Source organism: Aquarana catesbeiana, unplaced genomic scaffold (assembly GCF_042186555.1).
Source record: "Aquarana catesbeiana isolate 2022-GZ unplaced genomic scaffold, ASM4218655v1 unanchor86, whole genome shotgun sequence".
NCBI classification, from domain to species: domain Eukaryota; kingdom Metazoa; phylum Chordata; class Amphibia; order Anura; family Ranidae; genus Aquarana; species Aquarana catesbeiana.
This window is the reverse complement of record NW_027362746.1, coordinates 667923-692679: the sequence shown is the minus strand read 5'-3', so window position 1 is coordinate 692679 and position 24757 is coordinate 667923. Positions and strand designations below refer to the sequence as shown.

Genomic DNA, 24757 nt, shown 5'->3' with positions numbered 1-24757 from the left:
CCGGCAACTGAGCAGACAAACAAGCGTTCACTGGAGACCCTTGCAAATGTACTAGCCGTTTGTTGAAGAGGTTTACATAGTTGATCGAGCCACTTCTTTGGCTCAGGAAGATAACTGCAGCACTTCTAGTCACACCTTAAGACAATCACCATGTGAATGTGTCGATGTTGATTGTCCAAGAACAGGGGGAGGTGTGAAAATTGTAGAACCGCCCTGTTCAAGTTAGATGATCCCATTGTTGGTGGCAGGAAGCCTGCATAGCTATTGGTGCCTAGATCGGCGTGGCTAAAGGTGACAATTGTTGTCAAATCGCTTGGCTAGCTAGAGCGATGTTCAAAATGGGCAGTGCAGATAGTGCCGATGTACAAGCTTCCGTCCCAGTGTATTGCTGGACTTGAAGTACACAGCGATGCAATTGTTGTTAAAGATCCTCCGGAGTTTTTCTGACACTCCAGTGGCTTACGGGGGTGACTATATTTCTCCAAATGTTCTGCTTCTCCCCAGTTTGTTTTCGTGACCTTGTGGATGTTTAGCCAAGACCCAGTCTGGCTAGCCACAAGCTTTCAAAGCACACCTGAGAGGGTCTGTAGACTCTTTTTGTTGTTACCGCGTCAGCCCGATATTGCAGAGTCCTAAGAAGCCCCAGCTTGGGTTCCAGTGGGTGGTGTGAGCCAAAAAGCAGATAGCGGTGTGTGTGGGTAGGTTTCCTGTAGGCCTCCTTGCCCAAATGCACCCCTTTCCTTGCCTTGCAAGACACAGTCCAAAGCGGGTCATTTGCTATTCGATGCCTTCGTCACCGAATAGCAAATGGTGCAATATGATGCCAGCTAAGGGTGTTAGCGTTGTTGCCAGATACTTAGCAATGTTGTGTGTGACAGAGTTGATTCTCTTTGGGAATCAGTAGTCAAAATGGCTGAACCTTGGCCCTGGATAATGCTGGACCTCCTGAGCGAGTTAAAGCATAAGGCCAGAGACTTTTCGAATGCCGAAGAAAGTCTCCACAGTTGTCGCTAAGCCAGGATATCTTAGGAGCTTTCTTCAAGGACCTGGATGACTTGGGTCTTTGCTTAGGGCCGCTTTGCAAGGCCAAAAAGGGATAGGAGTGCGTTGGCCGGGAATCGAACCCGGGTCAACTGCTTGGAAGGCAGCTATGCTCACCACTATACCACCAACGCAAGGCTGTCCGGGGCCTGTGCCACTATCTCTATCCAATTCGTGTCACACGTGGCGCTGATAAGAACCACGCCCCAGCGCAAGGTCAACTTGCTGCCATACGAATTGACCACTAGAAAGATAAGCTCGAAACATTTCCCCGTTTGTAGAGGGAATGGAAGAGAAGCCAGTCGATATGGTAAAGGTGGGGCCGTGCAGTGCGCATGAATGCCACTGACTGGGCCAAAACGTTGCGATGCCATACGCCCAACGTGGGGCTCGAACCCACGACCCTGAGATTAAGAGTCTCATGCTCTACCGACTGAGCTAGCCGGGCTAAGACGCTGCCTCCCGTGTGGCCTCTTGCTACCAACTGACGCCAAACACTTTTTGCTAACTTTCGGCCCAATTTGTTTTGATAGACGCAATGCGCTTCCAAACACTCCTGCGCTTACTTGCTGTCAGGGAGGTACATCACCGTTGCTGCTGTGGTTTTTGGGCTCCCAACAAAACGCGGTAGGTGCTTCGATTGTGTTTTCTCGCTGTGCAAAACGTGAAGCCGAGCTTTCCCACATCACAGCTGCCAAGGCATTTGACCTTTCAGGCAGAGGCGGCATAGACCAATCCCTCAAGGCAGAAGGACTAACGCAAAGGGCAAAGCGCTGGCTTTGAATGCAAGGAGTCACAGGCTACGACCCACCGGCGGCCCCTTCGATAGCTCAGCTGGTAGAGCGGAGGACTGTAGCGTCAACGTAGTAATCCTTAGGTCGCTGGTTCGATTCCGGCTCGAAGGATGCCCTCTTTTACCCTGCCTCTCTCCCCCTTTAACTAGAAGGCACTCTAGAAGGCACTCTAGAAATGTGCAATTGGGAAGCCTTTTAAGGAACTTTGTTTTTATTATTCATGTCTCCCTCGGCCGGTGCGCCGGCCCTCGGCGTGCAGTCTCTGTGGCGCAATCGGTTAGTGCGTTCGGCTGTTAACCGAAAGGTTGGTGGTTCGAGCCCACCCAGGGACGCTCATGTTTTCTCCATTACCTCAGTGGGGCCCGAAGGCTAAAACAAAGCGTGTCCTTTGGCTCTCTTCAGGTGACCGGCAACTGAGCAGACAAACAAGCGTTCACTGGAGACCCTTGCAAATGTACTAGCCGTTTGTTGAAGAGGTTTACATAGTTGATCGAGCCACTTCTTTGGCTCAGGAAGATAACTGCAGCACTTCTAGTCACACCTTAAGACAATCACCATGTGAATGTGTCGATGTTGATTGTCCAAGAACAGGGGGAGGTGTGAAAATTGTAGAACCGCCCTGTTCAAGTTAGATGATCCCATTGTTGGTGGCAGGAAGCCTGCATAGCTATTGGTGCCTAGATCGGCGTGGCTAAAGGTGACAATTGTTGTCAAATCGCTTGGCTAGCTAGAGCGATGTTCAAAATGGGCAGTGCAGATAGTGCCGATGTACAAGCTTCCGTCCCAGTGTATTGCTGGACTTGAAGTACACAGCGATGCAATTGTTGTTAAAGATCCTCCGGAGTTTTTCTGACACTCCAGTGGCTTACGGGGGTGACTATATTTCTCCAAATGTTCTGCTTCTCCCCAGTTTGTTTTCGTGACCTTGTGGATGTTTAGCCAAGACCCAGTCTGGCTAGCCACAAGCTTTCAAAGCACACCTGAGAGGGTCTGTAGACTCTTTTTGTTGTTACCGCGTCAGCCCGATATTGCAGAGTCCTAAGAAGCCCCAGCTTGGGTTCCAGTGGGTGGTGTGAGCCAAAAAGCAGATAGCGGTGTGTGTGGGTAGGTTTCCTGTAGGCCTCCTTGCCCAAATGCACCCCTTTCCTTGCCTTGCAAGACACAGTCCAAAGCGGGTCATTTGCTATTCGATGCCTTCGTCACCGAATAGCAAATGGTGCAATATGATGCCAGCTAAGGGTGTTAGCGTTGTTGCCAGATACTTAGCAATGTTGTGTGTGACAGAGTTGATTCTCTTTGGGAATCAGTAGTCAAAATGGCTGAACCTTGGCCCTGGATAATGCTGGACCTCCTGAGCGAGTTAAAGCATAAGGCCAGAGACTTTTCGAATGCCGAAGAAAGTCTCCACAGTTGTCGCTAAGCCAGGATATCTTAGGAGCTTTCTTCAAGGACCTGGATGACTTGGGTCTTTGCTTAGGGCCGCTTTGCAAGGCCAAAAAGGGATAGGAGTGCGTTGGCCGGGAATCGAACCCGGGTCAACTGCTTGGAAGGCAGCTATGCTCACCACTATACCACCAACGCAAGGCTGTCCGGGGCCTGTGCCACTATCTCTATCCAATTCGTGTCACACGTGGCGCTGATAAGAACCACGCCCCAGCGCAAGGTCAACTTGCTGCCATACGAATTGACCACTAGAAAGATAAGCTCGAAACATTTCCCCGTTTGTAGAGGGAATGGAAGAGAAGCCAGTCGATATGGTAAAGGTGGGGCCGTGCAGTGCGCATGAATGCCACTGACTGGGCCAAAACGTTGCGATGCCATACGCCCAACGTGGGGCTCGAACCCACGACCCTGAGATTAAGAGTCTCATGCTCTACCGACTGAGCTAGCCGGGCTAAGACGCTGCCTCCCGTGTGGCCTCTTGCTACCAACTGACGCCAAACACTTTTTGCTAACTTTCGGCCCAATTTGTTTTGATAGACGCAATGCGCTTCCAAACACTCCTGCGCTTACTTGCTGTCAGGGAGGTACATCACCGTTGCTGCTGTGGTTTTTGGGCTCCCAACAAAACGCGGTAGGTGCTTCGATTGTGTTTTCTCGCTGTGCAAAACGTGAAGCCGAGCTTTCCCACATCACAGCTGCCAAGGCATTTGACCTTTCAGGCAGAGGCGGCATAGACCAATCCCTCAAGGCAGAAGGACTAACGCAAAGGGCAAAGCGCTGGCTTTGAATGCAAGGAGTCACGGGCTACGACCCACCGGCGGCCCCTTCGATAGCTCAGCTGGTAGAGCGGAGGACTGTAGCGTCAACGTAGTAATCCTTAGGTCGCTGGTTCGATTCCGGCTCGAAGGATGCCCTCTTTTACCCTGCCTCTCTCCCCCTTTAACTAGAAGGCACTCTAGAAGGCACTCTAGAAATGTGCAATTGGGAAGCCTTTTAAGGAACTTTGTTTTTATTATTCATGTCTCCCTCGGCCGGTGCGCCGGCCCTCGGCGTGCAGTCTCTGTGGCGCAATCGGTTAGTGCGTTCGGCTGTTAACCGAAAGGTTGGTGGTTCGAGCCCACCCAGGGACGCTCATGTTTTCTCCATTACCTCAGTGGGGCCCGAAGGCTAAAACAAAGCGTGTCCTTTGGCTCTCTTCAGGTGACCGGCAACTGAGCAGACAAACAAGCGTTCACTGGAGACCCTTGCAAATGTACTAGCCGTTTGTTGAAGAGGTTTACATAGTTGATCGAGCCACTTCTTTGGCTCAGGAAGATAACTGCAGCACTTCTAGTCACACCTTAAGACAATCACCATGTGAATGTGTCGATGTTGATTGTCCAAGAACAGGGGGAGGTGTGAAAATTGTAGAACCGCCCTGTTCAAGTTAGATGATCCCATTGTTGGTGGCAGGAAGCCTGCATAGCTATTGGTGCCTAGATCGGCGTGGCTAAAGGTGACAATTGTTGTCAAATCGCTTGGCTAGCTAGAGCGATGTTCAAAATGGGCAGTGCAGATAGTGCCGATGTACAAGCTTCCGTCCCAGTGTATTGCTGGACTTGAAGTACACAGCGATGCAATTGTTGTTAAAGATCCTCCGGAGTTTTTCTGACACTCCAGTGGCTTACGGGGGTGACTATATTTCTCCAAATGTTCTGCTTCTCCCCAGTTTGTTTTCGTGACCTTGTGGATGTTTAGCCAAGACCCAGTCTGGCTAGCCACAAGCTTTCAAAGCACACCTGAGAGGGTCTGTAGACTCTTTTTGTTGTTACCGCGTCAGCCCGATATTGCAGAGTCCTAAGAAGCCCCAGCTTGGGTTCCAGTGGGTGGTGTGAGCCAAAAAGCAGATAGCGGTGTGTGTGGGTAGGTTTCCTGTAGGCCTCCTTGCCCAAATGCACCCCTTTCCTTGCCTTGCAAGACACAGTCCAAAGCGGGTCATTTGCTATTCGATGCCTTCGTCACCGAATAGCAAATGGTGCAATATGATGCCAGCTAAGGGTGTTAGCGTTGTTGCCAGATACTTAGCAATGTTGTGTGTGACAGAGTTGATTCTCTTTGGGAATCAGTAGTCAAAATGGCTGAACCTTGGCCCTGGATAATGCTGGACCTCCTGAGCGAGTTAAAGCATAAGGCCAGAGACTTTTCGAATGCCGAAGAAAGTCTCCACAGTTGTCGCTAAGCCAGGATATCTTAGGAGCTTTCTTCAAGGACCTGGATGACTTGGGTCTTTGCTTAGGGCCGCTTTGCAAGGCCAAAAAGGGATAGGAGTGCGTTGGCCGGGAATCGAACCCGGGTCAACTGCTTGGAAGGCAGCTATGCTCACCACTATACCACCAACGCAAGGCTGTCTGGGGCCTGTGCCACTATCTCTATCCAATTCGTGTCACACGTGGCGCTGATAAGAACCACGCCCCAGCGCAAGGTCAACTTGCTGCCATACGAATTGACCACTAGAAAGATAAGCTCGAAACATTTCCCCGTTTGTAGAGGGAATGGAAGAGAAGCCAGTCGATATGGTAAAGGTGGGGCCGTGCAGTGCGCATGAATGCCACTGACTGGGCCAAAACGTTGCGATGCCATACGCCCAACGTGGGGCTCGAACCCACGACCCTGAGATTAAGAGTCTCATGCTCTACCGACTGAGCTAGCCGGGCTAAGACGCTGCCTCCCGTGTGGCCTCTTGCTACCAACTGACGCCAAACACTTTTTGCTAACTTTCGGCCCAATTTGTTTTGATAGATGCAATGCGCTTCCAAACACTCCTGCGCTTACTTGCTGTCAGGGAGGTACATCACCGTTGCTGCTGTGGTTTTTGGGCTCCCAACAAAACGCGGTAGGTGCTTCGATTGTGTTTTCTCGCTGTGCAAAACGTGAAGCCGAGCTTTCCCACATCACAGCTGCCAAGGCATTTGACCTTTCAGGCAGAGGCGGCATAGACCAATCCCTCAAGGCAGAAGGACTAACGCAAAGGGCAAAGCGCTGGCTTTGAATGCAAGGAGTCACGGGCTACGACCCACCGGCGGGCCCTTCGATAGCTCAGCTGGTAGAGCGGAGGACTGTAGCGTCAACGTAGTAATCCTTAGGTCGCTGGTTCGATTCCGGCTCGAAGGATGCCCTCTTTTACCCTGCCTCTCTCCCCCTTTAACTAGAAGGCACTCTAGAAGGCACTCTAGAAATGTGCAATTGGGAAGCCTTTTAAGGAACTTTGTTTTTATTATTCATGTCTCCCTCGGCCGGTGCGCCGGCCCTCGGCGTGCAGTCTCTGTGGCGCAATCGGTTAGCGCGTTCGGCTGTTAACCGAAAGGTTGGTGGTTCGAGCCCACCCAGGGACGCTCATGTTTTCTCCATTACCTCAGTGGGGCCCGAAGGCTAAAACAAAGCGTGTCCTTTGGCTCTCTTCAGGTGACCGGCAACTGAGCAGACAAACAAGCGTTCACTGGAGACCCTTGCAAATGTACTAGCCGTTTGTTGAAGAGGTTTACATAGTTGATCGAGCCACTTCTTTGGCTCAGGAAGATAACTGCAGCACTTCTAGTCACACCTTAAGACAATCACCATGTGAATGTGTCGATGTTGATTGTCCAAGAACAGGGGGAGGTGTGAAAATTGTAGAACCGCCCTGTTCAAGTTAGATGATCCCATTGTTGGTGGCAGGAAGCCTGCATAGCTATTGGTGCCTAGATCGGCGTGGCTAAAGGTGACAATTGTTGTCAAATCGCTTGGCTAGCTAGAGCGATGTTCAAAATGGGCAGTGCAGATAGTGCCGATGTACAAGCTTCCGTCCCAGTGTATTGCTGGACTTGAAGTACACAGCGATGCAATTGTTGTTAAAGATCCTCCGGAGTTTTTCTGACACTCCAGTGGCTTACGGGGGTGACTATATTTCTCCAAATGTTCTGCTTCTCCCCAGTTTGTTTTCGTGACCTTGTGGATGTTTAGCCAAGACCCAGTCTGGCTAGCCACAAGCTTTCAAAGCACACCTGAGAGGGTCTGTAGACTCTTTTTGTTGTTACCGCGTTAGCCCGATATTGCAGAGTCCTAAGAAGCCCCAGCTTGGGTTCCAGTGGGTGGTGTGAGCCAAAAAGCAGATAGCGGTGTGTGTGGGTAGGTTTCCTGTAGGCCTCCTTGCCCAAATGCACCCCTTTCCTTGCCTTGCAAGACACAGTCCAAAGCGGGTCATTTGCTATTCGATGCCTTCGTCACCGAATAGCAAATGGTGCAATATGATGCCAGCTAAGGGTGTTAGCGTTGTTGCCAGATACTTAGCAATGTTGTGTGTGACAGAGTTGATTCTCTTTGGGAATCAGTAGTCAAAATGGCTGAACCTTGGCCCTGGATAATGCTGGACCTCCTGAGCGAGTTAAAGCATAAGGCCAGAGACTTTTCGAATGCCGAAGAAAGTCTCCACAGTTGTCGCTAAGCCAGGATATCTTAGGAGCTTTCTTCAAGGACCTGGATGACTTGGGTCTTTGCTTAGGGCCGCTTTGCAAGGCCAAAAAGGGATAGGAGTGCGTTGGCCGGGAATCGAACCCGGGTCAACTGCTTGGAAGGCAGCTATGCTCACCACTATACCACCAACGCAAGGCTGTCCGGGGCCTGTGCCACTATCTCTATCCAATTCGTGTCACACGTGGCGCTGATAAGAACCACGCCCCAGCGCAAGGTCAACTTGCTGCCATACGAATTGACCACTAGAAAGATAAGCTCGAAACATTTCCCCGTTTGTAGAGGGAATGGAAGAGAAGCCAGTCGATATGGTAAAGGTGGGGCCGTGCAGTGCGCATGAATGCCACTGACTGGGCCAAAACGTTGCGATGCCATACGCCCAACGTGGGGCTCGAACCCACGACCCTGAGATTAAGAGTCTCATGCTCTACCGACTGAGCTAGCCGGGCTAAGACGCTGCCTCCCGTGTGGCCTCTTGCTACCAACTGACGCCAAACACTTTTTGCTAACTTTCGGCCCAATTTGTTTTGATAGACGCAATGCGCTTCCAAACACTCCTGCGCTTACTTGCTGTCAGGGAGGTACATCACCGTTGCTGCTGTGGTTTTTGGGCTCCCAACAAAACGCGGTAGGTGCTTCGATTGTGTTTTCTCGCTGTGCAAAACGTGAAGCCGAGCTTTCCCACATCACAGCTGCCAAGGCATTTGACCTTTCAGGCAGAGGCGGCATAGACCAATCCCTCAAGGCAGAAGGACTAACGCAAAGGGCAAAGCGCTGGCTTTGAATGCAAGGAGTCACGGGCTACGACCCACCGGTGGGCCCTTCGATAGCTCAGCTGGTAGAGCGGAGGACTGTAGCGTCAACGTAGTAATCCTTAGGTCGCTGGTTCGATTCCGGCTCGAAGGATGCCCTCTTTTACCCTGCCTCTCTCCCCCTTTAACTAGAAGGCACTCTAGAAGGCACTCTAGAAATGTGCAATTGGGAAGCCTTTTAAGGAACTTTGTTTTTATTATTCATGTCTCCCTCGGCCGGTGCGCCGGCCCTCGGCGTGCAGTCTCTGTGGCGCAATCGGTTAGCGCGTTCGGCTGTTAACCGAAAGGTTGGTGGTTCGAGCCCACCCAGGGACGCTCATGTTTTCTCCATTACCTCAGTGGGGCCCGAAGGCTAAAACAAAGCGTGTCCTTTGGCTCTCTTCAGGTGACCGGCAACTGAGCAGACAAACAAGCGTTCACTGGAGACCCTTGCAAATGTACTAGCCGTTTGTTGAAGAGGTTTACATAGTTGATCGAGCCACTTCTTTGGCTCAGGAAGATAACTGCAGCACTTCTAGTCACACCTTAAGACAATCACCATGTGAATGTGTCGATGTTGATTGTCCAAGAACAGGGGGAGGTGTGAAAATTGTAGAACCGCCCTGTTCAAGTTAGATGATCCCATTGTTGGTGGCAGGAAGCCTGCATAGCTATTGGTGCCTAGATCGGCGTGGCTAAAGGTGACAATTGTTGTCAAATCGCTTGGCTAGCTAGAGCGATGTTCAAAATGGGCAGTGCAGATAGTGCCGATGTACAAGCTTCCGTCCCAGTGTATTGCTGGACTTGAAGTACACAGCGATGCAATTGTTGTTAAAGATCCTCCGGAGTTTTTCTGACACTCCAGTGGCTTACGGGGGTGACTATATTTCTCCAAATGTTCTGCTTCTCCCCAGTTTGTTTTCGTGACCTTGTGGATGTTTAGCCAAGACCCAGTCTGGCTAGCCACAAGCTTTCAAAGCACACCTGAGAGGGTCTGTAGACTCTTTTTGTTGTTACCGCGTCAGCCCGATATTGCAGAGTCCTAAGAAGCCCCAGCTTGGGTTCCAGTGGGTGGTGTGAGCCAAAAAGCAGATAGCGGTGTGTGTGGGTAGGTTTCCTGTAGGCCTCCTTGCCCAAATGCACCCCTTTCCTTGCCTTGCAAGACACAGTCCAAAGCGGGTCATTTGCTATTCGATGCCTTCGTCACCGAATAGCAAATGGTGCAATATGATGCCAGCTAAGGGTGTTAGCGTTGTTGCCAGATACTTAGCAATGTTGTGTGTGACAGAGTTGATTCTCTTTGGGAATCAGTAGTCAAAATGGCTGAACCTTGGCCCTGGATAATGCTGGACCTCCTGAGCGAGTTAAAGCATAAGGCCAGAGACTTTTCGAATGCCGAAGAAAGTCTCCACAGTTGTCGCTAAGCCAGGATATCTTAGGAGCTTTCTTCAAGGACCTGGATGACTTGGGTCTTTGCTTAGGGCCGCTTTGCAAGGCCAAAAAGGGATAGGAGTGCGTTGGCCGGGAATCGAACCCGGGTCAACTGCTTGGAAGGCAGCTATGCTCACCACTATACCACCAACGCAAGGCTGTCCGGGGCCTGTGCCACTATCTCTATCCAATTCGTGTCACACGTGGCGCTGATAAGAACCACGCCCCAGCGCAAGGTCAACTTGCTGCCATACGAATTGACCACTAGAAAGATAAGCTCGAAACATTTCCCCGTTTGTAGAGGGAATGGAAGAGAAGCCAGTCGATATGGTAAAGGTGGGGCCGTGCAGTGCGCATGAATGCCACTGACTGGGCCAAAACGTTGCGATGCCATACGCCCAACGTGGGGCTCGAACCCACGACCCTGAGATTAAGAGTCTCATGCTCTACCGACTGAGCTAGCCGGGCTAAGACGCTGCCTCCCGTGTGGCCTCTTGCTACCAACTGACGCCAAACACTTTTTGCTAACTTTCGGCCCAATTTGTTTTGATAGACGCAATGCGCTTCCAAACACTCCTGCGCTTACTTGCTGTCAGGGAGGTACATCACCGTTGCTGCTGTGGTTTTTGGGCTCCCAACAAAACGCGGTAGGTGCTTCGATTGTGTTTTCTCGCTGTGCAAAACGTGAAGCCGAGCTTTCCCACATCACAGCTGCCAAGGCATTTGACCTTTCAGGCAGAGGCGGCATAGACCAATCCCTCAAGGCAGAAGGACTAACGCAAAGGGCAAAGCGCTGGCTTTGAATGCAAGGAGTCACGGGCTACGACCCACCGGCGGGCCCTTCGATAGCTCAGCTGGTAGAGCGGAGGACTGTAGCGTCAACGTAGTAATCCTTAGGTCGCTGGTTCGATTCCGGCTCGAAGGATGCCCTCTTTTACCCTGCCTCTCTCCCCCTTTAACTAGAAGGCACTCTAGAAGGCACTCTAGAAATGTGCAATTGGGAAGCCTTTTAAGGAACTTTGTTTTTATTATTCATGTCTCCCTCGGCCGGTGCGCCGGCCCTCGGCGTGCAGTCTCTGTGGCGCAATCGGTTAGCGCGTTCGGCTGTTAACCGAAAGGTTGGTGGTTCGAGCCCACCCAGGGACGCTCATGTTTTCTCCATTACCTCAGTGGGGCCCGAAGGCTAAAACAAAGCGTGTCCTTTGGCTCTCTTCAGGTGACCGGCAACTGAGCAGACAAACAAGCGTTCACTGGAGACCCTTGCAAATGTACTAGCCGTTTGTTGAAGAGGTTTACATAGTTGATCGAGCCACTTCTTTGGCTCAGGAAGATAACTGCAGCACTTCTAGTCACACCTTAAGACAATCACCATGTGAATGTGTCGATGTTGATTATCCAAGAACAGGGGGAGGTGTGAAAATTGTAGAACCGCCCTGTTCAAGTTAGATGATCCCATTGTTGGTGGCAGGAAGCCTGCATAGCTATTGGTGCCTAGATCGGCGTGGCTAAAGGTGACAATTGTTGTCAAATCGCTTGGCTAGCTAGAGCGATGTTCAAAATGGGCAGTGCAGATAGTGCCGATGTACAAGCTTCCGTCCCAGTGTATTGCTGGACTTGAAGTACACAGCGATGCAATTGTTGTTAAAGATCCTCCGGAGTTTTTCTGACACTCCAGTGGCTTACGGGGGTGACTATATTTCTCCAAATGTTCTGCTTCTCCCCAGTTTGTTTTCGTGACCTTGTGGATGTTTAGCCAAGACCCAGTCTGGCTAGCCACAAGCTTTCAAAGCACACCTGAGAGGGTCTGTAGACTCTTTTTGTTGTTACCGCGTCAGCCCGATATTGCAGAGTCCTAAGAAGCCCCAGCTTGGGTTCCAGTGGGTGGTGTGAGCCAAAAAGCAGATAGCGGTGTGTGTGGGTAGGTTTCCTGTAGGCCTCCTTGCCCAAATGCACCCCTTTCCTTGCCTTGCAAGACACAGTCCAAAGCGGGTCATTTGCTATTCGATGCCTTCGTCACCGAATAGCAAATGGTGCAATATGATGCCAGCTAAGGGTGTTAGCGTTGTTGCCAGATACTTAGCAATGTTGTGTGTGACAGAGTTGATTCTCTTTGGGAATCAGTAGTCAAAATGGCTGAACCTTGGCCCTGGATAATGCTGGACCTCCTGAGCGAGTTAAAGCATAAGGCCAGAGACTTTTCGAATGCCGAAGAAAGTCTCCACAGTTGTCGCTAAGCCAGGATATCTTAGGAGCTTTCTTCAAGGACCTGGATGACTTGGGTCTTTGCTTAGGGCCGCTTTGCAAGGCCAAAAAGGGATAGGAGTGCGTTGGCCGGGAATCGAACCCGGGTCAACTGCTTGGAAGGCAGCTATGCTCACCACTATACCACCAACGCAAGGCTGTCTGGGGCCTGTGCCACTATCTCTATCCAATTCGTGTCACACGTGGCGCTGATAAGAACCACGCCCCAGCGCAAGGTCAACTTGCTGCCATACGAATTGACCACTAGAAAGATAAGCTCGAAACATTTCCCCGTTTGTAGAGGGAATGGAAGAGAAGCCAGTCGATATGGTAAAGGTGGGGCCGTGCAGTGCGCATGAATGCCACTGACTGGGCCAAAACGTTGCGATGCCATACGCCCAACGTGGGGCTCGAACCCACGACCCTGAGATTAAGAGTCTCATGCTCTACCGACTGAGCTAGCCGGGCTAAGACGCTGCCTCCCGTGTGGCCTCTTGCTACCAACTGACGCCAAACACTTTTTGCTAACTTTCGGCCCAATTTGTTTTGATAGACGCAATGCGCTTCCAAACACTCCTGCGCTTACTTGCTGTCAGGGAGGTACATCACCGTTGCTGCTGTGGTTTTTGGGCTCCCAACAAAACGCGGTAGGTGCTTCGATTGTGTTTTCTCGCTGTGCAAAACGTGAAGCCGAGCTTTCCCACATCACAGCTGCCAAGGCATTTGACCTTTCAGGCAGAGGCGGCATAGACCAATCCCTCAAGGCAGAAGGACTAACGCAAAGGGCAAAGCGCTGGCTTTGAATGCAAGGAGTCACGGGCTACGACCCACCGGCGGCCCCTTCGATAGCTCAGCTGGTAGAGCGGAGGACTGTAGCGTCAACGTAGTAATCCTTAGGTCGCTGGTTCGATTCCGGCTCGAAGGATGCCCTCTTTTACCCTGCCTCTCTCCCCCTTTAACTAGAAGGCACTCTAGAAGGCACTCTAGAAATGTGCAATTGGGAAGCCTTTTAAGGAACTTTGTTTTTATTATTCATGTCTCCCTCGGCCGGTGCGCCGGCCCTCGGCGTGCAGTCTCTGTGGCGCAATCGGTTAGCGCGTTCGGCTGTTAACCGAAAGGTTGGTGGTTCGAGCCCACCCAGGGACGCTCATGTTTTCTCCATTACCTCAGTGGGGCCCGAAGGCTAAAACAAAGCGTGTCCTTTGGCTCTCTTCAGGTGACCGGCAACTGAGCAGACAAACAAGCGTTCACTGGAGACCCTTGCAAATGTACTAGCCGTTTGTTGAAGAGGTTTACATAGTTGATCGAGCCACTTCTTTGGCTCAGGAAGATAACTGCAGCACTTCTAGTCACACCTTAAGACAATCACCATGTGAATGTGTCGATGTTGATTGTCCAAGAACAGGGGGAGGTGTGAAAATTGTAGAACCGCCCTGTTCAAGTTAGATGATCCCATTGTTGGTGGCAGGAAGCCTGCATAGCTATTGGTGCCTAGATCGGCGTGGCTAAAGGTGACAATTGTTGTCAAATCGCTTGGCTAGCTAGAGCGATGTTCAAAATGGGCAGTGCAGATAGTGCCGATGTACAAGCTTCCGTCCCAGTGTATTGCTGGACTTGAAGTACACAGCGATGCAATTGTTGTTAAAGATCCTCCGGAGTTTTTCTGACACTCCAGTGGCTTACGGGGGTGACTATATTTCTCCAAATGTTCTGCTTCTCCCCAGTTTGTTTTCGTGACCTTGTGGATGTTTAGCCAAGACCCAGTCTGGCTAGCCACAAGCTTTCAAAGCACACCTGAGAGGGTCTGTAGACTCTTTTTGTTGTTACCGCGTCAGCCCGATATTGCAGAGTCCTAAGAAGCCCCAGCTTGGGTTCCAGTGGGTGGTGTGAGCCAAAAAGCAGATAGCGGTGTGTGTGGGTAGGTTTCCTGTAGGCCTCCTTGCCCAAATGCACCCCTTTCCTTGCCTTGCAAGACACAGTCCAAAGCGGGTCATTTGCTATTCGATGCCTTCGTCACCGAATAGCAAATGGTGCAATATGATGCCAGCTAAGGGTGTTAGCGTTGTTGCCAGATACTTAGCAATGTTGTGTGTGACAGAGTTGATTCTCTTTGGGAATCAGTAGTCAAAATGGCTGAACCTTGGCCCTGGATAATGCTGGACCTCCTGAGCGAGTTAAAGCATAAGGCCAGAGACTTTTCGAATGCCGAAGAAAGTCTCCACAGTTGTCGCTAAGCCAGGATATCTTAGGAGCTTTCTTCAAGGACCTGGATGACTTGGGTCTTTGCTTAGGGCCGCTTTGCAAGGCCAAAAAGGGATAGGAGTGCGTTGGCCGGGAATCGAACCCGGGTCAACTGCTTGGAAGGCAGCTATGCTCACCACTATACCACCAACGCAAGGCTGTCCGGGGCCTGTGCCACTATCTCTATCCAATTCGTGTCACACGTGGCGCTGATAAGAACCACGCCCCAGCGCAAGGTCAACTTGCTGCCATACGAATTGACCACTAGAAAGATAAGCTCGAAACATTTCCCCGTTTGTAGAGGGAATGGAAGAGAAGCCAGTCGATATGGTAAAGGTGGGGCCGTGCAGTGCGCATGAATGCCACTGACTGGGCCAAAACGTTGCGATGCCATACGCCCAACGTGGGGCTCGAACCCACGACCCTGAGATTAAGAGTCTCATGCTCTACCGACTGAGCTAGCCGGGCTAAGACGCTGCCTCCCGTGTGGCCTCTTGCTACCAACTGACGCCAAACACTTTTTGCTAACTTTCGGCCCAATTTGTTTTGATAGACGCAATGCGCTTCCAAACACTCCTGCGCTTACTTGCTGTCAGGGAGGTACATCACCGTTGCTGCTGTGGTTTTTGGGCTCCCAACAAAACGCGGTAGGTGCTTCGATTGTGTTTTCTCGCTGTGCAAAACGTGAAGCCGAGCTTTCCCACATCACAGCTGCCAAGGCATTTGACCTTTCAGGCAGAGGCGGCATAGACCAATCCCTCAAGGCAGAAGGACTAACGCAAAGGGCAAAGCGCTGGCTTTGAATGCAAGGAGTCACGGGCTACGACCCACCGGCGGCCCCTTCGATAGCTCAGCTGGTAGAGCGGAGGACTGTAGTGTCAACGTAGTAATCCTTAGGTCGCTGGTTCGATTCCGGCTCGAAGGATGCCCTCTTTTACCCTGCCTCTCTCCCCCTTTAACTAGAAGGCACTCTAGAAGGCACCCTAGAAATGTGCAATTGGGAAGCCTTTTAAGGAACTTTGTTTTTATTATTCATGTCTCCCTCGGCCGGTGCGCCGGCCCTCGGCGTGCAGTCTCTGTGGCGCAATCGGTTAGCGCGTTCGGCTGTTAACCGAAAGGTTGGTGGTTCGAGCCCACCCAGGGACGCTCATGTTTTCTCCATTACCTCAGTGGGGCCCGAAGGCTAAAACAAAGCGTGTCCTTTGGCTCTCTTCAGGTGACCGGCAACTGAGCAGACAAACAAGCGTTCACTGGAGACCCTTGCAAATGTACTAGCCGTTTGTTGAAGAGGTTTACATAGTTGATCGAGCCACTTCTTTGGCTCAGGAAGATAACTGCAGCACTTCTAGTCACACCTTAAGACAATCACCATGTGAATGTGTCGATGTTGATTGTCCAAGAACAGGGGGAGGTGTGAAAATTGTAGAACCGCCCTGTTCAAGTTAGATGATCCCATTGTTGGTGGCAGGAAGCCTGCATAGCTATTGGTGCCTAGATCGGCGTGGCTAAAGGTGACAATTGTTGTCAAATCGCTTGGCTAGCTAGAGCGATGTTCAAAATGGGCAGTGCAGATAGTGCCGATGTACAAGCTTCCGTCCCAGTGTATTGCTGGACTTGAAGTACACAGCGATGCAATTGTTGTTAAAGATCCTCCGGAGTTTTTCTGACACTCCAGTGGCTTACGGGGGTGACTATATTTCTCCAAATGTTCTGCTTCTCCCCAGTTTGTTTTCGTGACCTTGTGGATGTTTAGCCAAGACCCAGTCTGGCTAGCCACAAGCTTTCAAAGCACACCTGAGAGGGTCTGTAGACTCTTTTTGTTGTTACCGCGTCAGCCCGATATTGCAGAGTCCTAAGAAGCCCCAGCTTGGGTTCCAGTGGGTGGTGTGAGCCAAAAAGCAGATAGCGGTGTGTGTGGGTAGGTTTCCTGTAGGCCTCCTTGCCCAAATGCACCCCTTTCCTTGCCTTGCAAGACACAGTCCAAAGCGGGTCATTTGCTATTCGATGCCTTCGTCACCGAATAGCAAATGGTGCAATATGATGCCAGCTAAGGGTGTTAGCGTTGTTGCCAGATACTTAGCAATGTTGTGTGTGACAGAGTTGATTCTCTTTGGGAATCAGTAGTCAAAATGGCTGAACCTTGGCCCTGGATAATGCTGGACCTCCTGAGCGAGTTAAAGCATAAGGCCAGAGACTTTTCGAATGCCGAAGAAAGTCTCCACAGTTGTCGCTAAGCCAGGATATCTTAGGAGCTTTCTTCAAGGACCTGGATGACTTGGGTCTTTGCTTAGGGCCGCTTTGCAAGGCCAAAAAGGGATAGGAGTGCGTTGGCCGGGAATCGAACCCGGGTCAACTGCTTGGAAGGCAGCTATGCTCACCACTATACCACCAACGCAAGGCTGTCCGGGGCCTGTGCCACTATCTCTATCCAATTCGTGTCACACGTGGCGCTGATAAGAACCACGCCCCAGCGCAAGGTCAACTTGCTGCCATACGAATTGACCACTAGAAAGATAAGCTCGAAACATTTCCCCGTTTGTAGAGGGAATGGAAGAGAAGCCAGTCGATATGGTAAAGGTGGGGCCGTGCAGTGCGCATGAATGCCACTGACTGGGCCAAAACGTTGCGATGCCATACGCCCAACGTGGGGCTCGAACCCACGACCCTGAGATTAAGAGTCTCATGCTCTACCGACTGAGCTAGCCGGGCTAAGACGCTGCCTCCCGTGTGGCCTCTTGCTACCAACTGACGCCAAACACTTTTTGCTAACTTTCGGCCCAATTTGTTTTGATAGACGCAATGCGCTTCCAAACACTCCTGCGCTTACTTGCTGTCAGGGAGGTACATCACCGTTGCTGCTGTGGTTTTTGGGCTCCCAACAAAACGCGGTAGGTGCTTCGATTGTGTTTTCTCGCTGTGCAAAACGTGAAGCCGAGCTTTCCCACATCACAGCTGCCAAGGCATTTGACCTTTCAGGCAGAGGCGGCATAGACCAATCCCTCAAGGCAGAAGGACTAACGCAAAGGGCAAAGCGCTGGCTTTGAATGCAAGGAGTCACGGGCTACGACCCACCGGCGGCCCCTTCGATAGCTCAGCTGGTAGAGCGGAGGACTGTAGCGTCAACGTAGTAATCCTTAGGTCGCTGGTTCGATTCCGGCTCGAAGGATGCCCTCTTTTACCCTGCCTCTCTCCCCCTTTAACTAGAAGGCACTCTAGAAGGCACTCTAGAAATGTGCAATTGGGAAGCCTTTTAAGGAACTTTGTTTTTATTATTCATGTCTCCCTCGGCCGGTGCGCCGGCCCTCGGCGTGCAGTCTCTGTGGCGCAATCGGTTAGCGCGTTCGGCTGTTAACCGAAAGGTTGGTGGTTCGAGCCCACCCAGGGACGCTCATGTTTTCTCCATTACCTCAGTGGGGCCCGAAGGCTAAAACAAAGCGTGTCCTTTGGCTCTCTTCAGGTGACCGGCAACTGAGCAGACAAACAAGCGTTCACTGGAGACCCTTGCAAATGTACTAGCCGTTTGTTGAAGAGGTTTACATAGTTGATCGAGCCACTTCTTTGGCTCAGGAAGATAACTGCAGCACTTCTAGTCACACCTTAAGACAATCACCATGTGAATGTGTCGATGTTGATTGTCCAAGAACAGGGGGAGGTGTGAAAATTGTAGAACCGCCCTGTTCAAGTTAGATGATCCCATTGTTGGTGGCAGGAAGCCTGCATAGCTATTGGTGCCTAGATCGGCGTGGCTAAAGGTGACAATTGTTGTCAAATCGCTTGGCTAGCTAGAGCGATGTTCAAAATGGGCAGTGCAGATAGTGCCGATGTACAAGCTTCCGTCCCAGTGTATTGCTGGACTTGAAGTACACAGCGATGCAATTGTTGTTAAAGATCCTCCGGAGTTTTTCTGACACTCCAGTGGCTTACGGGGGTGACTATATTTCTCCAAATGTTCTGCTTCTCCCCAGTTTGTTTTCGTGACCTTGTGGATGTTTAGCCAAGACCCAGTCTGGCTAGCCACAAGCTTTCAAAGCACACCTGAGAGGGTCTGTAGACTCTTTTTGTTGTTACCGCGTCAGCCCGATATTGCAGAGTCCTAAGAAGCCCCAGCTTGGGTTCCAGTGGGTGGTGTGAGCCAAAAAGCAGATAGCGGTGTGTGTGGGTAGGTTTCCTGTAGGCCTCCTTGCCCAAATGCACCCCTTTCCTTGCCTTGCAAGACACAGTCCAAAGCGGGTCATTTGCTATTCGATGCCTTCGTCACCGAATAGCAAATGGTGCAATATGATGCCAGCTAAGGGTGTTAGCGTTGTTGCCAGATACTTAGCAATGTTGTGTGTGACAGAGTTGATTCTCTTTGGGAATCAGTAGTCAAAATGGCTGAACCTTGGCCCTGGATAATGCTGGACCTCCTGAGCGAGTTAAAGCATAAGGCCAGAGACTTTTCGAATGCCGAAGAAAGTCTCCACAGTTGTCGCTAAGCCAGGATATCTTAGGAGCTTTCTTCAAGGACCTGGATGACTTGGGTCTTTGCTTAGGGCCGCTTTGCAAGGCCAAAAAGGGATAGGAGTGCGTTGGCCGGGAATCGAACCCGGGTCAACTGCTTGGAAGGCAGCTATGCTCACCACTATACCACCAACGCAAGGCTGTCCGGGGCCGGTGCCACTATCTCTATCCAATTCGTGTCACACGTGGCGCTGATAAGAACCACGCCCCAGCGCAAGGTCAACTTGCTGCCATACGAATTGACCACTAGAAAGATAAGCTCGAAACATTTCCCCGTTTGTAGAGGGAATGGAAGAGAAGCCAGTCGATATGGTAAAGGTGGGGCCGTGCAGTGCGCATGAATGCCACTGACTGGGCCAAAACGTTGCGATGCCATACGCCCAACGTGGGGCTCGAACCCACGACCCTGAGATTAAGAGTCTCATGCTCTACCAACTGAGCTAGCCGGGCTAAGACGCTGCCTCCCGTGTGGCCTCTTGCTACCAACTGACGCCAAACACTTTTTGCTAACTTTCGGCCCAATTTGTTTTGATAGACGCAATGCGCTTCCAAACACTCCTGCGCTTACTTGCTGTCAGGGAGGTACATCACCGTTGCTGCTGTGGTTTTTGGGCTCCCAACAAAACGCGGTAGGTGCTTCGATTGTGTTTTCTCGCTGTGCAAAACGTGAAGCCGAGCTTTCCCACATCACAGCTGCCAAGGCATTTGACCTTTCAGGCAGAGGCGGCATAGACCAATCCCTCAAGGCAGAAGGACTAACGCAAAGGGCAAAGCGCTGGCTTTGAATGCAAGGAGTCACGGGCTACGACCCACCGGCGGCCCCTTCGATAGCTCAGCTGGTAGAGCGGAGGACTGTAGCGTCAACGTAGTAATCCTTAGGTCGCTGGTTCGATTCCGGCTCGAAGGATGCCCTCTTTTACCCTGCCTCTCTCCCCCTTTAACTAGAAGGCACTCTAGAAGGCACTCTAGAAATGTGCAATTGGGAAGCCTTTTAAGGAACTTTGTTTTTATTATTCATGTCTCCCTCGGCCGGTGCGCCGGCCCTCGGCGTGCAGTCTCTGTGGCGCAATCGGTTAGCGCGTTCGGCTGTTAACCGAAAGGTTGGTGGTTCGAGCCCACCCAGGGACGCTCATGTTTTCTCCATTACCTCAGTGGGGCCCGAAGGCTAAAACAAAGCGTGTCCTTTGGCTCTCTTCAGGTGACCGGCAACTGAGCAGACAAACAAGCGTTCACTGGAGACCCTTGCAAATGTACTAGCCGTTTGTTGAAGAGGTTTACATAGTTGATCGAGCCACTTCTTTGGCTCAGGAAGATAACTGCAGCACTTCTAGTCACACCTTAAGACAATCACCATGTGAATGTGTCGATGTTGATTGTCCAAGAACAGGGGGAGGTGTGAAAATTGTAGAACCGCCCTGTTCAAGTTAGATGATCCCATTGTTGGTGGCAGGAAGCCTGCATAGCTATTGGTGCCTAGATCGGCGTGGCTAAAGGTGACAATTGTTGTCAAATCGCTTGGCTAGCTAGAGCGATGTTCAAAATGGGCAGTGCAGATAGTGCCGATGTACAAGCTTCCGTCCCAGTGTATTGCTGGACTTGAAGTACACAGCGATGCAATTGTTGTTAAAGATCCTCCGGAGTTTTTCTGACACTCCAGTGGCTTACGGGGGTGACTATATTTCTCCAAATGTTCTGCTTCTCCCCAGTTTGTTTTCGTGACCTTGTGGATGTTTAGCCAAGACCCAGTCTGGCTAGCCACAAGCTTTCAAAGCACACCTGAGAGGGTCTGTAGACTCTTTTTGTTGTTACCGCGTCAGCCCGATATTGCAGAGTCCTAAGAAGCCCCAGCTTGGGTTCCAGTGGGTGGTGTGAGCCAAAAAGCAGATAGCGGTGTGTGTGGGTAGGTTTCCTGTAGGCCTCCTTGCCCAAATGCACCCCTTTCCTTGCCTTGCAAGACACAGTCCAAAGCGGGTCATTTGCTATTCGATGCCTTCGTCACCGAATAGCAAATGGTGCAATATGATGCCAGCTAAGGGTGTTAGCGTTGTTGCCAGATACTTAGCAATGTTGTGTGTGACAGAGTTGATTCTCTTTGGGAATCAGTAGTCAAAATGGCTGAACCTTGGCCCTGGATAATGCTGGACCTCCTGAGCGAGTTAAAGCATAAGGCCAGAGACTTTTCGAATGCCGAAGAAAGTCTCCACAGTTGTCGCTAAGCCAGGATATCTTAGGAGCTTTCTTCAAGGACCTGGATGACTTGGGTCTTTGCTTAGGGCCGCTTTGCAAGGCCAAAAAGGGATAGGAGTGCGTTGGCCGGGAATCGAACCCGGGTCAACTGCTTGGAAGGCAGCTATGCTCACCACTATACCACCAACGCAAGGCTGTCCGGGGCCTGTGCCACTATCTCTATCCAATTCGTGTCACACGTGGCGCTGATAAGAACCACGCCCCAGCGCAAGGTCAACTTGCTGCCATACGAATTGACCACTAGAAAGATAAGCTCGAAACATTTCCCCGTTTGTAGAGGGAATGGAAGAGAAGCCAGTCGATATGGTAAAGGTGGGGCCGTGCAGTGCGCATGAATGCCACTGACTGGGCCAAAACGTTGCGATGCCATACGCCCAACGTGGGGCTCGAACCCACGACCCTGAGATTAAGAGTCTCATGCTCTACCGACTGAGCTAGCCGGGCTAAGACGCTGCCTCCCGTGTGGCCTTTTGCTACCAACTGACGCCAAACACTTTTTGCTAACTTTCGGCCCAATTTGTTTTGATAGACGCAATGCGCTTCCAAACACTCCTGCGCTTACTTGCTGTCAGGGAGGTACATCACCGTTGCTGCTGTGGTTTTTGGGCTCCCAACAAAACGCGGTAGGTGCTTCGATTGTGTTTTCTCGCTGTGCAAAACGTGAAGCCGAGCTTTCCCACATCACAGCTGCCAAGGCATTTGACCTTTCAGGCAGAGGCGGCATAGACCAATCCCTCAAGGCAGAAGGACTAACGCAAAGGGCAAAGCGCTGGCTTTGAATGCAAGGAGTCACGGGCTACGACCCACCGGCGGCCCCTTCGATAGCTCAGCTGGTAGAGCGGAGGACTGTAGCGTCAACGTAGTAATCCTTAGGTCGCTGGTTCGATTCCGGCTCGAAGGATGCCCTCTTTTACCCTGCCTCTCTCCCCCTTTAACTAGAAGGCACTCTAGAAGGCACTCTAGAAATGTGCAATTGGGAAGCCTTTTAAGGAACTTTGTTTTTATTATTCATGTCTCCCTCGGCCGGTGCGCCGGCCCTCGGCGTGCAGTCTCTGTGGCGCAATCGGTTAGCGCGTTCGGCTGTTAACCGAAAGGTTGGTGGTTCGAGCCCACCCAGGGACGCTCATGTTTTCTCCATTACCTCAGTGGGGCCCGAAGGCTAAAACAAAGCGTGTCCTTTGGCTCTCTTCAGGTGACCGGCAACTGAGCAGACAAACAAGCGTTCACTGGAGACCCTTGCAAATGTACTAGCCGTTTGTTGAAGAGGTTTACATAGTTGATCGAGCCACTTCTTTGGCTCAGGAAGATAACTGCAGCACTTCTAGTCACACCTTAAGACAATCACCATGTGAATGTGTCGATGTTGATTGTCCAAGAACAGGGGGAGGTGTGAAAATTGTAGAACCGCCCTGTTCAAGTTAGATGATCCCATTGTTGGTGGCAGGAAGCCTGCATAGCTATTGGTGCCTAGATCGGCGTGGCTAAAGGTGACAATTGTTGTCAAATCGCTTGGCTAGCTAGAGCGATGTTCAAAATGGGCAGTGCAGATAGTGCCGATGTACAAGCTTCCGTCCCAGTGTATTGCTGGACTTGAAGTACACAGCGATGCAATTGTTGTTAAAGATCCTCCGGAGTTTTTCTGACACTCCAGTGGCTTACGGGGGTGACTATATTTCTCCAAATGTTCTGCTTCTCCCCAGTTTGTTTTCGTGACCTTGTGGATGTTTAGCCAAGACCCAGTCTGGCTAGCCACAAGCTTTCAAAGCACACCTGAGAGGGTCTGTAGACTCTTTTTGTTGTTACCGCGTCAGCCCGATATTGCAGAGTCCTAAGAAGCCCCAGCTTGGGTTCCAGTGGGTGGTGTGAGCCAAAAAGCAGATAGCGGTGTGTGTGGGTAGGTTTCCTGTAGGCCTCCTTGCCCAAATGCACCCCTTTCCTTGCCTTGCAAGACACAGTCCAAAGCGGGTCATTTGCTATTCGATGCCTTCGTCACCGAATAGCAAATGGTGCAATATGATGCCAGCTAAGGGTGTTAGCGTTGTTGCCAGATACTTAGCAATGTTGTGTGTGACAGAGTTGATTCTCTTTGGGAATCAGTAGTCAAAATGGCTGAACCTTGGCCCTGGATAATGCTGGACCTCCTGAGCGAGTTAAAGCATAAGGCCAGAGACTTTTCGAATGCCGAAGAAAGTCTCCACAGTTGTCGCTAAGCCAGGATATCTTAGGAGCTTTCTTCAAGGACCTGGATGACTTGGGTCTTTGCTTAGGGCCGCTTTGCAAGGCCAAAAAGGGATAGGAGTGCGTTGGCCGGGAATCGAACCCGGGTCAACTGCTTGGAAGGCAGCTATGCTCACCACTATACCACCAACGCAAGGCTGTCCGGGGCCTGTGCCACTATCTCTATCCAATTCGTGTCACACGTGGCGCTGATAAGAACCACGCCCCAGCGCAAGGTCAACTTGCTGCCATACGAATTGACCACTAGAAAGATAAGCTCGAAACATTTCCCCGTTTGTAGAGGGAATGGAAGAGAAGCCAGTCGATATGGTAAAGGTGGGGCCGTGCAGTGCGCATGAATGCCACTGACTGGGCCAAAACGTTGCGATGCCATACGCCCAACGTGGGGCTCGAACCCACGACCCTGAGATTAAGAGTCTCATGCTCTACCGACTGAGCTAGCCGGGCTAAGACGCTGCCTCCCGTGTGGCCTCTTGCTACCAACTGACGCCAAACACTTTTTGCTAACTTTCGGCCCAATTTGTTTTGATAGACGCAATGCGCTTCCAAACACTCCTGCGCTTACTTGCTGTCAGGGAGGTACATCACCGTTGCTGCTGTGGTTTTTGGGCTCCCAACAAAACGCGGTAGGTGCTTCGATTGTGTTTTCTCGCTGTGCAAAACGTGAAGCCGAGCTTTCCCACATCACAGCTGCCAAGGCATTTGACCTTTCAGGCAGAGGCGGCATAGACCAATCCCTCAAGGCAGAAGGACTAACGCAAAGGGCAAAGCGCTGGCTTTGAATGCAAGGAGTCACGGGCTACGACCCACCGGCGGGCCCTTCGATAGCTCAGCTGGTAGAGCGGAGGACTGTAGCGTCAACGTAGTAATCCTTAGGTCGCTGGCTCGAAGGATGCCCTCTTTTACCCTGCCTCTCTCCCCCTTTAACTAGAAGGCACTCTAGAAGGCACTCTAGAAATGTGCAATTGGGAAGCCTTTTAAGGAACTTTGTTTTTATTATTCATGTCTCCCTCGGCCGGTGCGCCGGCCCTCGGCGTGCAGTCTCTGTGGCGCAATCGGTTAGCGCGTTCGGCTGTTAACCGAAAGGTTGGTGGTTCGAGCCCACCCAGGGACGCTCATGTTTTCTCCATTACCTCAGTGGGGCCCGAAGGCTAAAACAAAGCGTGTCCTTTGGCTCTCTTCAGGTGACCGGCAACTGAGCAGACAAACAAGCGTTCACTGGAGACCCTTGCAAATGTACTAGCCGTTTGTTGAAGAGGTTTACATAGTTGATCGAGCCACTTCTTTGGCTCAGGAAGATAACTG

The 24757-nt window shown here is 51.3% G+C and overlaps 41 non-coding genes across 41 annotated transcripts; 19 read left to right on the top strand and 22 right to left on the bottom strand.

Annotated features, from left to right (window-relative positions):
• Window positions 1-1103: 1103 nt before the first annotated feature.
• On the bottom strand, window positions 1104-1175 carry TRNAG-UCC (transfer RNA glycine (anticodon UCC)). The gene has a single exon. It is a non-coding gene; the product is annotated as a tRNA-Gly (tRNA).
• A 241-nt stretch (window positions 1176-1416) lies between these two features.
• On the bottom strand, window positions 1417-1489 carry TRNAK-CUU (transfer RNA lysine (anticodon CUU)). Its single transcript has one exon. It is a non-coding gene; the product is annotated as a tRNA-Lys (tRNA).
• A 371-nt stretch (window positions 1490-1860) lies between these two features.
• On the top strand, window positions 1861-1946 carry TRNAY-GUA (transfer RNA tyrosine (anticodon GUA)). The gene is given in 2 exon segments: window positions 1861-1897; window positions 1911-1946. It is a non-coding gene; the product is annotated as a tRNA-Tyr (tRNA).
• Window positions 1947-3344: 1398 nt separating this feature from the next.
• Window positions 3345-3416, bottom strand: TRNAG-UCC (transfer RNA glycine (anticodon UCC)). The gene has a single exon. It is a non-coding gene; the product is annotated as a tRNA-Gly (tRNA).
• A 241-nt stretch (window positions 3417-3657) lies between these two features.
• On the bottom strand, window positions 3658-3730 carry TRNAK-CUU (transfer RNA lysine (anticodon CUU)). The gene has a single exon. It is a non-coding gene; the product is annotated as a tRNA-Lys (tRNA).
• Window positions 3731-4101: 371 nt separating this feature from the next.
• Window positions 4102-4187, top strand: TRNAY-GUA (transfer RNA tyrosine (anticodon GUA)). The gene is given in 2 exon segments: window positions 4102-4138; window positions 4152-4187. It is a non-coding gene; the product is annotated as a tRNA-Tyr (tRNA).
• Window positions 4188-5585: 1398 nt separating this feature from the next.
• Window positions 5586-5657, bottom strand: TRNAG-UCC (transfer RNA glycine (anticodon UCC)). The gene has a single exon. It is a non-coding gene; the product is annotated as a tRNA-Gly (tRNA).
• A 241-nt stretch (window positions 5658-5898) lies between these two features.
• On the bottom strand, window positions 5899-5971 carry TRNAK-CUU (transfer RNA lysine (anticodon CUU)). Its single transcript has one exon. It is a non-coding gene; the product is annotated as a tRNA-Lys (tRNA).
• A 371-nt stretch (window positions 5972-6342) lies between these two features.
• On the top strand, window positions 6343-6428 carry TRNAY-GUA (transfer RNA tyrosine (anticodon GUA)). The gene is given in 2 exon segments: window positions 6343-6379; window positions 6393-6428. It is a non-coding gene; the product is annotated as a tRNA-Tyr (tRNA).
• A 147-nt stretch (window positions 6429-6575) lies between these two features.
• On the top strand, window positions 6576-6649 carry TRNAN-GUU (transfer RNA asparagine (anticodon GUU)). Its single transcript has one exon. It is a non-coding gene; the product is annotated as a tRNA-Asn (tRNA).
• A 1177-nt stretch (window positions 6650-7826) lies between these two features.
• Window positions 7827-7898, bottom strand: TRNAG-UCC (transfer RNA glycine (anticodon UCC)). The gene has a single exon. It is a non-coding gene; the product is annotated as a tRNA-Gly (tRNA).
• Window positions 7899-8139: 241 nt separating this feature from the next.
• On the bottom strand, window positions 8140-8212 carry TRNAK-CUU (transfer RNA lysine (anticodon CUU)). The gene has a single exon. It is a non-coding gene; the product is annotated as a tRNA-Lys (tRNA).
• Window positions 8213-8583: 371 nt separating this feature from the next.
• Window positions 8584-8669, top strand: TRNAY-GUA (transfer RNA tyrosine (anticodon GUA)). The gene is given in 2 exon segments: window positions 8584-8620; window positions 8634-8669. It is a non-coding gene; the product is annotated as a tRNA-Tyr (tRNA).
• Window positions 8670-8816: 147 nt separating this feature from the next.
• Window positions 8817-8890, top strand: TRNAN-GUU (transfer RNA asparagine (anticodon GUU)). Its single transcript has one exon. It is a non-coding gene; the product is annotated as a tRNA-Asn (tRNA).
• Window positions 8891-10067: 1177 nt separating this feature from the next.
• TRNAG-UCC (transfer RNA glycine (anticodon UCC)) lies at window positions 10068-10139 on the bottom strand. The gene has a single exon. It is a non-coding gene; the product is annotated as a tRNA-Gly (tRNA).
• Window positions 10140-10380: 241 nt separating this feature from the next.
• TRNAK-CUU (transfer RNA lysine (anticodon CUU)) lies at window positions 10381-10453 on the bottom strand. The gene has a single exon. It is a non-coding gene; the product is annotated as a tRNA-Lys (tRNA).
• A 371-nt stretch (window positions 10454-10824) lies between these two features.
• TRNAY-GUA (transfer RNA tyrosine (anticodon GUA)) lies at window positions 10825-10910 on the top strand. Its single transcript is given in 2 exon segments — window positions 10825-10861; window positions 10875-10910. It is a non-coding gene; the product is annotated as a tRNA-Tyr (tRNA).
• A 147-nt stretch (window positions 10911-11057) lies between these two features.
• On the top strand, window positions 11058-11131 carry TRNAN-GUU (transfer RNA asparagine (anticodon GUU)). The gene has a single exon. It is a non-coding gene; the product is annotated as a tRNA-Asn (tRNA).
• Window positions 11132-12308: 1177 nt separating this feature from the next.
• On the bottom strand, window positions 12309-12380 carry TRNAG-UCC (transfer RNA glycine (anticodon UCC)). Its single transcript has one exon. It is a non-coding gene; the product is annotated as a tRNA-Gly (tRNA).
• Window positions 12381-12621: 241 nt separating this feature from the next.
• TRNAK-CUU (transfer RNA lysine (anticodon CUU)) lies at window positions 12622-12694 on the bottom strand. Its single transcript has one exon. It is a non-coding gene; the product is annotated as a tRNA-Lys (tRNA).
• Window positions 12695-13065: 371 nt separating this feature from the next.
• TRNAY-GUA (transfer RNA tyrosine (anticodon GUA)) lies at window positions 13066-13151 on the top strand. The gene is given in 2 exon segments: window positions 13066-13102; window positions 13116-13151. It is a non-coding gene; the product is annotated as a tRNA-Tyr (tRNA).
• A 147-nt stretch (window positions 13152-13298) lies between these two features.
• TRNAN-GUU (transfer RNA asparagine (anticodon GUU)) lies at window positions 13299-13372 on the top strand. Its single transcript has one exon. It is a non-coding gene; the product is annotated as a tRNA-Asn (tRNA).
• Window positions 13373-14549: 1177 nt separating this feature from the next.
• On the bottom strand, window positions 14550-14621 carry TRNAG-UCC (transfer RNA glycine (anticodon UCC)). Its single transcript has one exon. It is a non-coding gene; the product is annotated as a tRNA-Gly (tRNA).
• Window positions 14622-14862: 241 nt separating this feature from the next.
• On the bottom strand, window positions 14863-14935 carry TRNAK-CUU (transfer RNA lysine (anticodon CUU)). The gene has a single exon. It is a non-coding gene; the product is annotated as a tRNA-Lys (tRNA).
• A 371-nt stretch (window positions 14936-15306) lies between these two features.
• On the top strand, window positions 15307-15392 carry TRNAY-GUA (transfer RNA tyrosine (anticodon GUA)). The gene is given in 2 exon segments: window positions 15307-15343; window positions 15357-15392. It is a non-coding gene; the product is annotated as a tRNA-Tyr (tRNA).
• Window positions 15393-15539: 147 nt separating this feature from the next.
• Window positions 15540-15613, top strand: TRNAN-GUU (transfer RNA asparagine (anticodon GUU)). Its single transcript has one exon. It is a non-coding gene; the product is annotated as a tRNA-Asn (tRNA).
• A 1177-nt stretch (window positions 15614-16790) lies between these two features.
• On the bottom strand, window positions 16791-16862 carry TRNAG-UCC (transfer RNA glycine (anticodon UCC)). The gene has a single exon. It is a non-coding gene; the product is annotated as a tRNA-Gly (tRNA).
• A 241-nt stretch (window positions 16863-17103) lies between these two features.
• TRNAK-CUU (transfer RNA lysine (anticodon CUU)) lies at window positions 17104-17176 on the bottom strand. The gene has a single exon. It is a non-coding gene; the product is annotated as a tRNA-Lys (tRNA).
• A 371-nt stretch (window positions 17177-17547) lies between these two features.
• TRNAY-GUA (transfer RNA tyrosine (anticodon GUA)) lies at window positions 17548-17633 on the top strand. Its single transcript is given in 2 exon segments — window positions 17548-17584; window positions 17598-17633. It is a non-coding gene; the product is annotated as a tRNA-Tyr (tRNA).
• A 147-nt stretch (window positions 17634-17780) lies between these two features.
• On the top strand, window positions 17781-17854 carry TRNAN-GUU (transfer RNA asparagine (anticodon GUU)). The gene has a single exon. It is a non-coding gene; the product is annotated as a tRNA-Asn (tRNA).
• Window positions 17855-19031: 1177 nt separating this feature from the next.
• TRNAG-UCC (transfer RNA glycine (anticodon UCC)) lies at window positions 19032-19103 on the bottom strand. The gene has a single exon. It is a non-coding gene; the product is annotated as a tRNA-Gly (tRNA).
• A 241-nt stretch (window positions 19104-19344) lies between these two features.
• On the bottom strand, window positions 19345-19417 carry TRNAK-CUU (transfer RNA lysine (anticodon CUU)). Its single transcript has one exon. It is a non-coding gene; the product is annotated as a tRNA-Lys (tRNA).
• Window positions 19418-19788: 371 nt separating this feature from the next.
• TRNAY-GUA (transfer RNA tyrosine (anticodon GUA)) lies at window positions 19789-19874 on the top strand. The gene is given in 2 exon segments: window positions 19789-19825; window positions 19839-19874. It is a non-coding gene; the product is annotated as a tRNA-Tyr (tRNA).
• A 147-nt stretch (window positions 19875-20021) lies between these two features.
• On the top strand, window positions 20022-20095 carry TRNAN-GUU (transfer RNA asparagine (anticodon GUU)). The gene has a single exon. It is a non-coding gene; the product is annotated as a tRNA-Asn (tRNA).
• Window positions 20096-21272: 1177 nt separating this feature from the next.
• TRNAG-UCC (transfer RNA glycine (anticodon UCC)) lies at window positions 21273-21344 on the bottom strand. The gene has a single exon. It is a non-coding gene; the product is annotated as a tRNA-Gly (tRNA).
• A 241-nt stretch (window positions 21345-21585) lies between these two features.
• Window positions 21586-21658, bottom strand: TRNAK-CUU (transfer RNA lysine (anticodon CUU)). The gene has a single exon. It is a non-coding gene; the product is annotated as a tRNA-Lys (tRNA).
• A 371-nt stretch (window positions 21659-22029) lies between these two features.
• Window positions 22030-22115, top strand: TRNAY-GUA (transfer RNA tyrosine (anticodon GUA)). The gene is given in 2 exon segments: window positions 22030-22066; window positions 22080-22115. It is a non-coding gene; the product is annotated as a tRNA-Tyr (tRNA).
• A 147-nt stretch (window positions 22116-22262) lies between these two features.
• On the top strand, window positions 22263-22336 carry TRNAN-GUU (transfer RNA asparagine (anticodon GUU)). The gene has a single exon. It is a non-coding gene; the product is annotated as a tRNA-Asn (tRNA).
• A 1177-nt stretch (window positions 22337-23513) lies between these two features.
• On the bottom strand, window positions 23514-23585 carry TRNAG-UCC (transfer RNA glycine (anticodon UCC)). The gene has a single exon. It is a non-coding gene; the product is annotated as a tRNA-Gly (tRNA).
• Window positions 23586-23826: 241 nt separating this feature from the next.
• TRNAK-CUU (transfer RNA lysine (anticodon CUU)) lies at window positions 23827-23899 on the bottom strand. Its single transcript has one exon. It is a non-coding gene; the product is annotated as a tRNA-Lys (tRNA).
• Window positions 23900-24492: 593 nt separating this feature from the next.
• Window positions 24493-24566, top strand: TRNAN-GUU (transfer RNA asparagine (anticodon GUU)). The gene has a single exon. It is a non-coding gene; the product is annotated as a tRNA-Asn (tRNA).
• The last annotated feature ends 191 nt before the right edge of the window (window positions 24567-24757 follow it).